Here is an 8,541-nt window from a genome sequence, read left to right as displayed (position 1 = left end):
GGTATAAATGTCAGCATACACGTGTAAAGGTTGTGTTACGAACTTACAACACTTACATTTACTACATATAAAAAAATGAAAAAGAAACTAAACATCTTCAAACTGCCTCAAAACATATCAATCTCAGTCTGCTCCAAAATTTCAAATAAAGATATAGTTTCTCCAGTCTTGCTAGTCACTCTGCCTCCGACCTCCAAGTAACCCAAAGTTAGTCTGTCCCGCTGAGATAAACACTCAATGTTATCACCAAGATTTAGTAATGCACTCCTGTCTGTGTTGTCTAACAGTCCATAAGTTGCTCCTCCACCTCCACCTGGTTGCTAACCTCCACCCCACTGATGCTGAGAACATTTGCATCAGATGAACCAAATTGTGGTCCATTTCTCAAGAGAAGGGAGAAGTGTCTGAGTACTGGATATTCTTGATGTTTACAAAAAACACACACATTCTTTCTTCACCACATAATCCAAAACAAAAAAAAAGTTTGATTTTAAACACATAAAAACTAAAATAGGAGATTCAAATTACAAAATGCATTTACTTCATTGAATAATTCATTATAAAAACACACATTTTCTGTTTCAGGTTTTGTATTTTACATATTAAAACCAAAATAGGTTAATTTAATGAAGTTTAAAGACATATAAGAGAGCCCATTACAGTAGTTAAATGTAATATTACATTTTCCCCCCTTTAATGTAAACATTTTAACAGAAGCTTCCATGTCCTCATGGAAGCCCATTGCACTGATGAGACTGATGAGGACCATTACTCCCACTGTGAATTGTTAGAAAACTAGTACCGGTACCTAAAGACCTGTGAGTCCCAGAGGCCGGAAAGGTAACCGAAGATCTAAAAGAAAGGCCTATTAAAAAAAATAATCTTAAAATCAATTTTGAATTTGACAGGCGACGATCTTGAAACTGGAGAAATGTGAGCTTCCCTGAAGGTATCTGATGGGAGGCAAGCAGCTGAGTTCTGCAATAATTAAACTTGTTAATTGTGCTTAGAAAAAGACCAGAGAAGACAGCAATGCAGTAATCAAGTCTACATGAAAAAAGCAAGAGCTGAGTAGCTCCAGTGTACCAACAAGCTTTGAGAAGCTCAGAGGAACACAGAAGGAGGTGGGTGATGAATCTGTTTTCACCACACATATGTGATTATGAGTTTTCCACAGACATTTTTCAACATTTCTGTTACCCGTTGTTCTATGGCATTCCTGTCCCGACCAAAATTCTACATCCACATCCACCTAACCCTATCCACACAATGATAAACAACCGTTCCAATCTATAAACCTTGCTCTTTTTTTCTATCTGGTGTCTTGTACACACAGGTTGTCCACATTTTTTCTTTCCATCAAGTTGGCAAGCTCTTTAGCTTTACTCTCAAAGTCCCTATGTTCAAAGCTCCAATTTTAAATCCAACATTCCCACCTTTCCTTTTCCCTCTCTGCCAATTAACATGCTTCCCTCCCTCTCCTTTTTTGACCAACTGTGGTCATTTCTACATGCACCCTTTAGGTCAAGGGCAGAATTGGCATCCATTGTTCTGTTAGTAAAGGACATTTTTATTGTGAATTCTGACAATCCTTAACATTTTTAAGACAGCACTGGACTGTGCACCCTTGTGGTTGTTTTAGCTTTAGGATTTTGTCATCTAAAAGGTAAATGGTTCATTATCAAACTATATCATCATTGGTTCAAGCAGAGTTGCAGAATTATAATTTTTTTAAACATATTTTATGCCAAAGAGGAAAAATAAACCTTGGTTACACTGGATAACAACAATGCTTTCCATTCATGGACTAAACATATGGGTTATTTTCACTGATTTAAAAAACGTATAAGACAATTTTTTCTTAGTGTTATTTCAAGTGATATGCTCTGGTCCACTATCGTGTATTTTTTTGTGGCTCTTTGAGGGATGCAAAGTAGTTTTTTTTGAGGACAGAGATCTTCTGTTGAGTTAGGTTGTAGTTGTGTTTTTATGTTGGAATCTCCTGCTTCACTGCATTTATACCTAAAAATCTATTATTTAATTTTGCAGTTTTGTGAAGAGAAGGTCACATTGAAGTCAGACATGAGTCAAAGTGATTCTCCTCATCTGTCTGCACATGAGTTGGCGTGGAACAAGGCAGCTATTTAGTTAAAAACAAATCTATTGTTGTTTCTCACAAAGTTACTTTCATTGTGGCACCTAGCAGCAATGAGCTCAGGGATCGTGTCTTACAGTATCTGGGTCTCAGCTTAGCCTTCCCTCGAGGCTGCATACATCTGCTGGTCAGAGCAGCACGATCAATCCTGCTGATGTTAATGGTGGCTAAAAGCCTGCAGGGAAACCTGAGAGGCTGCTCTAGCTCAAATCCATAGACGCTGCCTTGGCAGGCTGCAGATCATCCTGTGGAGCCAGATTCAGCAAACTCTCAGAGGGATCCAGGATTACCAGTACTTCAAATCAAGGCTCCTGTTTGCATCATCACGTGCTCATTTATGTTTTTTACCTTTACTTCTTATCATTTGGAAATATTTTTGCCAAGTTTGTCATATTTACATATCTTAGACAACATTATGGCCCAATGTCCCATGGACCAGATCTGGGTATCAAACTGCTTCTTCTGTTACTTGAATTAGTGAATTGGTGTATTTATGAATGAAGCTCTATATAATTGGATCTGACAGACATTAAAACAGCTGGCCTGTTTTAATAAAACTGTAAATTTTTGTATAATAAAACAAAGGTGTTACATCTGAGGGTCTCATTGTGCAGCACAGCTGCATAAACTGTTTCTCCACAAAAGTTGTTGTTGTGTTTGCTTACTTACACTTTGTCATTTCGAAAGTGTAATAAACTTTCCAGGCAATTGGCCTCAATATTTAACCCTTTAACGTCAGAGATGTCGCCTGCAACAGCTAAAAAACACGTTAAAAGTGAGTCTGTTGCTGTTCCATCTTGGTCTGCATGGATCTTGGTCTGCATGGTAAAGCCTTCATTCAGGGGGATCCTGTTTGAGTGAACTTAAATAGTTTTTACTTTTTGTTTAATCTGACTGGGGATTTTTAATGTAGGTACCAATACAGATTTCATAAAAATGTTTTTTTTAATGTCTTTTGCAAACTTACATCATTTCAAATTATTATAAAGCACAGAAAAAAATCATTAAAGTGTCGGAAAACCTTCCGGGGATGAAGGGTTTGGATATTGATATATTGACTTGGAAGAGTACACATTGATTTGAACCTCATACGAGTTGTGTTCACGTGGAGATGAAACAGAGAAACCATGCTGTCAATTAATCCTTTGTGGTTTTCTGTCAGTTTGAACTGCTGACTGAATTATGACAGAGTTTCTGTCACTAAACTAACATGTGAAAAACAACCCCCTTCCACAACAGCCCCACAACACCCTTCAAACCTCCCAGAGGACGCCTCTCCAAGGATCAGGCCCATTAAATCCCATTATCTTAACACAGAGAAAGTGGGGGCCAAAGGTACTGATTTGTTAGAGTGCCTGCATGTTTCTTTTAGCGGGATGAAAGCGGTCCATGTTGGGTGGACATCTGCCGAGTTCAATCCACACATCAGTGTGAAAATTAATCAATGCTGCTGATAAATATTCTTACTGCATCACTGCTGCTCATTTACGCAGACATCAAAACCGCCTCACAGTCACTGCAATGCATGTGTGTGCATGAATGTGTATCACAAGTTGAGGTAACCCACACCCAGATTGCAGCCTGCTATGAATCTCCAAACAATACTGGATGGTCGCCGACAACAAGAAAACAGAGAGCTTTATTTAAAATCTTCCCACTCACACCTGCAAAGGTTCTGATCCAGACTGAAAAATGAGAAAATTAACATCAAAGGCTGAGTCACGGTTCTGAAAACTATATACAAGAAAAATGCCTGACGGAGAAACAACCATTTCACTATTTAATAAGTAGTTCTGAATTTGGGTATAAACTTTTCTGAATCAGACTCTGGTTCTGGGTCAGAATCTGACTTTAATTCTGGAACTGGGTAAGGTATTGGCTACAGATTTAGGTCTGTACCCAGTGCTAGATATGGGTCTACAGCAGGTTCTATAGAGTTCTTTGGCCTTGGCCTTAAAAGGGTAATTTAAAAAAAAAAAAGTCAAAGAAATCAGTAAAATGAGAAAGAGCAGCCCTCACCATTTTTTAAAATTATTTATTTATTGTTTCTTTAACTGTTTGTCTAGTTTAGCGATTCGGCTGCTAATAGAATATTTTTCTTTTTTATGCAAATGTGAGAAAAGTAGCAACTGGATGAGCTTCATCCAGTGAGTTCTTGGGCAAGACCTTTCAAGCAACTGCCTAAGGGGGTCTCCCTGTGCCAGTCCCTAGCCCGGATAAAATACAGGGTTGTGTAAGGAAGGGCATTCAGCGTAAAAAATCTCTGCCAAACCACCTGTGCAAAACAGTGAAAGCTGACTGACTGTAGCTGCCGCTGAAGGGATATGCTGAAAAGGTGAACAAAATTTAAATTTGAGAAAAAATTATCAAACAACATTTTATTCTTCTTTCAATTACAATGGGGAAATAAAAACAAAAAGCTGTGCAAAACAGACTGTCCTGGCAGTGCAGTGATTGCAGGGAATTGTCCTTTTGCTGCAGAACTAAGCGAAGTGTCAGCTCATATGGACGTCTACTCGGCATAGTCATGGTGTAATCAGAGGAATTCAGATTGTTTAAAATAAGGATCAGACTTTTCAGTTTCACCAACCTTTACCTGACTTTAGTTTCTAAGCCAGCCTGAACAAAGCTGATCTGTAAGTTATCATAGATGAAAGCCTTTGCTAAATGCTGTGCAATCAAAAACTGCTGACTGGGCAGAGCTAAACAGAACCCAACAGAACTCCTATTTGAGATCAATTTCTGCTGCTGCTGGAGACATTTGCTCACAGACTCTCCATTCACCAGGACATGTGGTGAGAGCTCATGCTTTTTCTTCTCCAAAGAACCCCCCCCCCCCACACACACACACACACACACACACATACACACACACAAATTCACTTAGAAGAACTCAATATGGTCCATCGTCAGTAATTAAAGAGTTGACCAATATTTTGTGCCATAATCAATCACTTGTCTGCTGTCCTATCCACTCATTTGAGAAATGACAGCTTCTAACTAGAAGCTAATCCTGTTAGCATCCTGACCCCTGAGTGGAGGACAGCCCTCCGGGGAAACACAATGAACTACAACATCTCCGCCCCAGCTGTTATCTTCCTGCTCTGAAAGTAAAATGTCAGAGCATATCGAGATAATCTGTAATTTTAAAAGATTTTTACATTCATTTTAGCACATTGATGTTACATTTTCATCAGTTTGATCACCATAAAGCTTTTTCAAAAGCTGCAGCCACACTAGAAGGTATCATGTAAAAAGGTGGTGATGTGTTCCTTTAATCCACCGCATATGTTAAAAATTGATAAAATTTTGAAATAATGGTTATTCATTGCTCTTATATTGCAATCAATGACCGAAGAGGCTCAAAGCTATAAATGTGATGGAGTGACTTTTCAATAGAGGACTCCCAGAAAGCAGCAGCTGTGAATAAAGACACGGTTCCAATTTTAACATCATTTCTCTATTACATCATATAATCAAAAATAGAAAACCGGATCTCTATAATTTCATCCGGAGTTGATCATTCAAGCATTTGTTTCATAGTGTTTGGAGCATTTGGACATTCAATTTTTGTCTGTTTAAACAAACATCTCTGGCTGATTCAAAATGAAGCAGCAGCATGGCTTTTAACTGGTGCCAAAAAGAGACACACCCTGCCCTGTCTTGTATTCTTTCAAGCCAACATTGGACTGATTTTAAAATGTTATTATTTTTTAAAGCCTTAAATGGAGAAATGCCAACTAACACAAATAACCTTTTAACATCAATTTCTAATTCCTAATATCTTCCAATCAGAAGCCTTCATCTGTGACCCAAACTGGCTTCAAAACAAAAGAGGATCTCACTTTTCAGAGAGTTCTGCCTTGTGCATAGTAGTTTCATGCGTAATTTTGGTTCTATAATTGACTCCATTAAAAACGTTTTTTTTAATGATTTTTTATCTATGAAAAATGCTATAGAAAGCCATTCCAGGCATGACCTTAACTTCCAACCCAAACTGGCTTTTTGTTGTTGATGTATTATCTGGTTTCTGATTGGCTGACCAAATATTCTCCTCCCATTAACATGGACCTTTTATGGATGGATGAGGGTAGAGTGTGGGAGGAAAATAACACATGTATTAATGTGCAGTTGTCTGCAGTTTGGTGCTATAAAGAGAAGACTTAAAGAACCTTTTTAGAAATCTGAATATTGTCATTTCTCTGCATATTTTTAGGTTCGGAAATTCCTCGTATTTTCATTTAAAGCCACACAGTTTTAGTAATGAGGCCTCTGGTGTTTCTGTATGAGTAAGTTTAACCCCCGACCCCCAATCACCCGCCTACTTCTGCATTTATCCAGATTTTGTTGTTAGTTTTTGCAGCATCAGGCCATAGTGCCTTCAGACAGTTTTTGTCCCACTCCATTCAGACCTCAGATGAAGCCCCCCCCTTCACCATCTGTGGGGCTCATTGGTGCCGCTTGGTTGCCTCTCTGAACCGACACCCAGCCCAAACACTGAGTCCCAGCAGGGAATTTTCCACATCCAGGCTGTCTGAATGAGACACGGAGGAGGCGCTGAAGGAGAACAGGCTCCAATGGAGGTACAGGTTAAAACAACTGCATCACTTATTCATGGCAGACTTAATGAATCATTCAGCTCGTAGGTTTCCTCAAGAAATCTACGGAGATCTGGTCAAAGTGCATTTAGAAAGGGGGGTAAATGTAGATTTACAACCAATGAATGTTCTTTGGCCAAGAGAGGAAGGAACTGAAAAACATGACCTACATCATCTTTTCATGTTTTTTCAATGTTTCCTCAGCTGGTGTTAAGTCCAGAAACACTCCATGAAAGATTCCGGAAATGATTTATCCATTTGATTTTGGTCTGAAATTAAACATGCTTGTACAGGTAACAGGTAAGTCAGTTCTATTTATATACCTCCTTTTGCAGACATAATAAGTGCTTTAAAAAGTGTGTTGTTGTTTTTGTTTTGTTTTTTTGTTTTTTGGGGGGGGCTTGCTCAAAGGTGTGTAAACTGGAAAAAAGATTTAAGTTAAAAACCAACACAAATCAAAAAAGATTCTACCAGTTGAAGTGTTTCCATCTGCCTTATGAGCGGGATTTTGAGCCAACAAGATTTAAAGTACAAGAGGTTCAAAAGGCGTGTTCCTGTATGCGCTTTTACGCCATGGTGTTCACGCTGAACAAGCAGGAAGGGGCTTCTTCATCTTTTAACTTGTTTTACAGTTTACTAGCACATGTCCGCTACCTACAGTTGGAAGAGGCTTGTGCAAATATTACTCCAGACTTTTTCTTTCACAGCTCTATTCCTATTGATCCTTGTGCTATCTTAGATGACCCCACCCTTACTTTGACGTGTTCTTCCTACCATGACAAAGGTGTATAAAGGTGGAAAGATTTCATGTAATCCATGGACACCAGTGAGGATCACAAATCATTAAAGAAAAAAGGTTCAGCGCACTGTCTAGTGGGTCTAGATGACCCAACTCCTAATGTTAAAGTGCCTAGGATAGAAAAAGAGTTAATGAAAGAATTTGTGTCATAATTCCGGCCGCGCAAACGCAACGGTCAATTTTCAAATGGTTGTAGCTTCTGTGAATGAAAAGGATGTCATCCATACGTCACTTTGACGCACTGGTCAAAGTTGGACCTGGTTTAACTTTCAGAGTGTGTTCATTGACTGTGTTTTTTGTCCTTAAAGCCTGAAAAGGGTCTTAAAAATTTGTGTAGCACAGAAGCCAGAAAATGCGTTTCTGCATGTTTACATATACTTCTCATTGAAAGTGATCACTTGAACAGGTTGCTGTGAAGGGCAGTGTGAACCTGGTTTAATAGTTGAAATGAGGTGAATTAAAGCATGGATGATCCTCTTCAGGTCAACCTGTAATGTGAGGTAGTGAAATGAAAGCATGACGGTAAGCTTATCAGAGGTTTTTTGTTTTCACCTGCCTCTTTGTTCATACTGACAGTTTAAACACGCAGGTTCAAGCCCTCTGGCAATCAGACGCCGAACCACATACACTTGCTTCTGTCACCTTCTTCCTGCAGCATCAGTCCATGATGAGACAAAAAAAATCCTCACCCTTTTTATTTCAAAGCAAGTGAAATCATCCTTGAGCATTTTTATAATAATTTCATCAACTGAGTGTAGGGAGGGAGGTAGCAGCTGGGAAATGACAGGGGCTATGTGTCTGGACAGGGAAAGGGGGTGCTCCTTTTTGACATGAAGCTAATGGATCAGCTAGGCTGCCCCCCCCCCCCCATATGAAGTCATGATGTCCCCCCCTGGGGGGGGGGGGGGGGGTGCTGATGGAGTCAGAAGTCATCAGCATTTCCTCCTGCAGAGAAGGACTGTCTGACCTCAGAGGAAGAAATAAGGCTG

Source organism: Oryzias latipes, chromosome 5 (assembly GCF_002234675.1).
Source record: "Oryzias latipes chromosome 5, ASM223467v1".
Taxonomy (NCBI): domain Eukaryota; kingdom Metazoa; phylum Chordata; class Actinopteri; order Beloniformes; family Adrianichthyidae; genus Oryzias; species Oryzias latipes.
Note: the sequence above shows the minus strand (reverse complement) of the source record.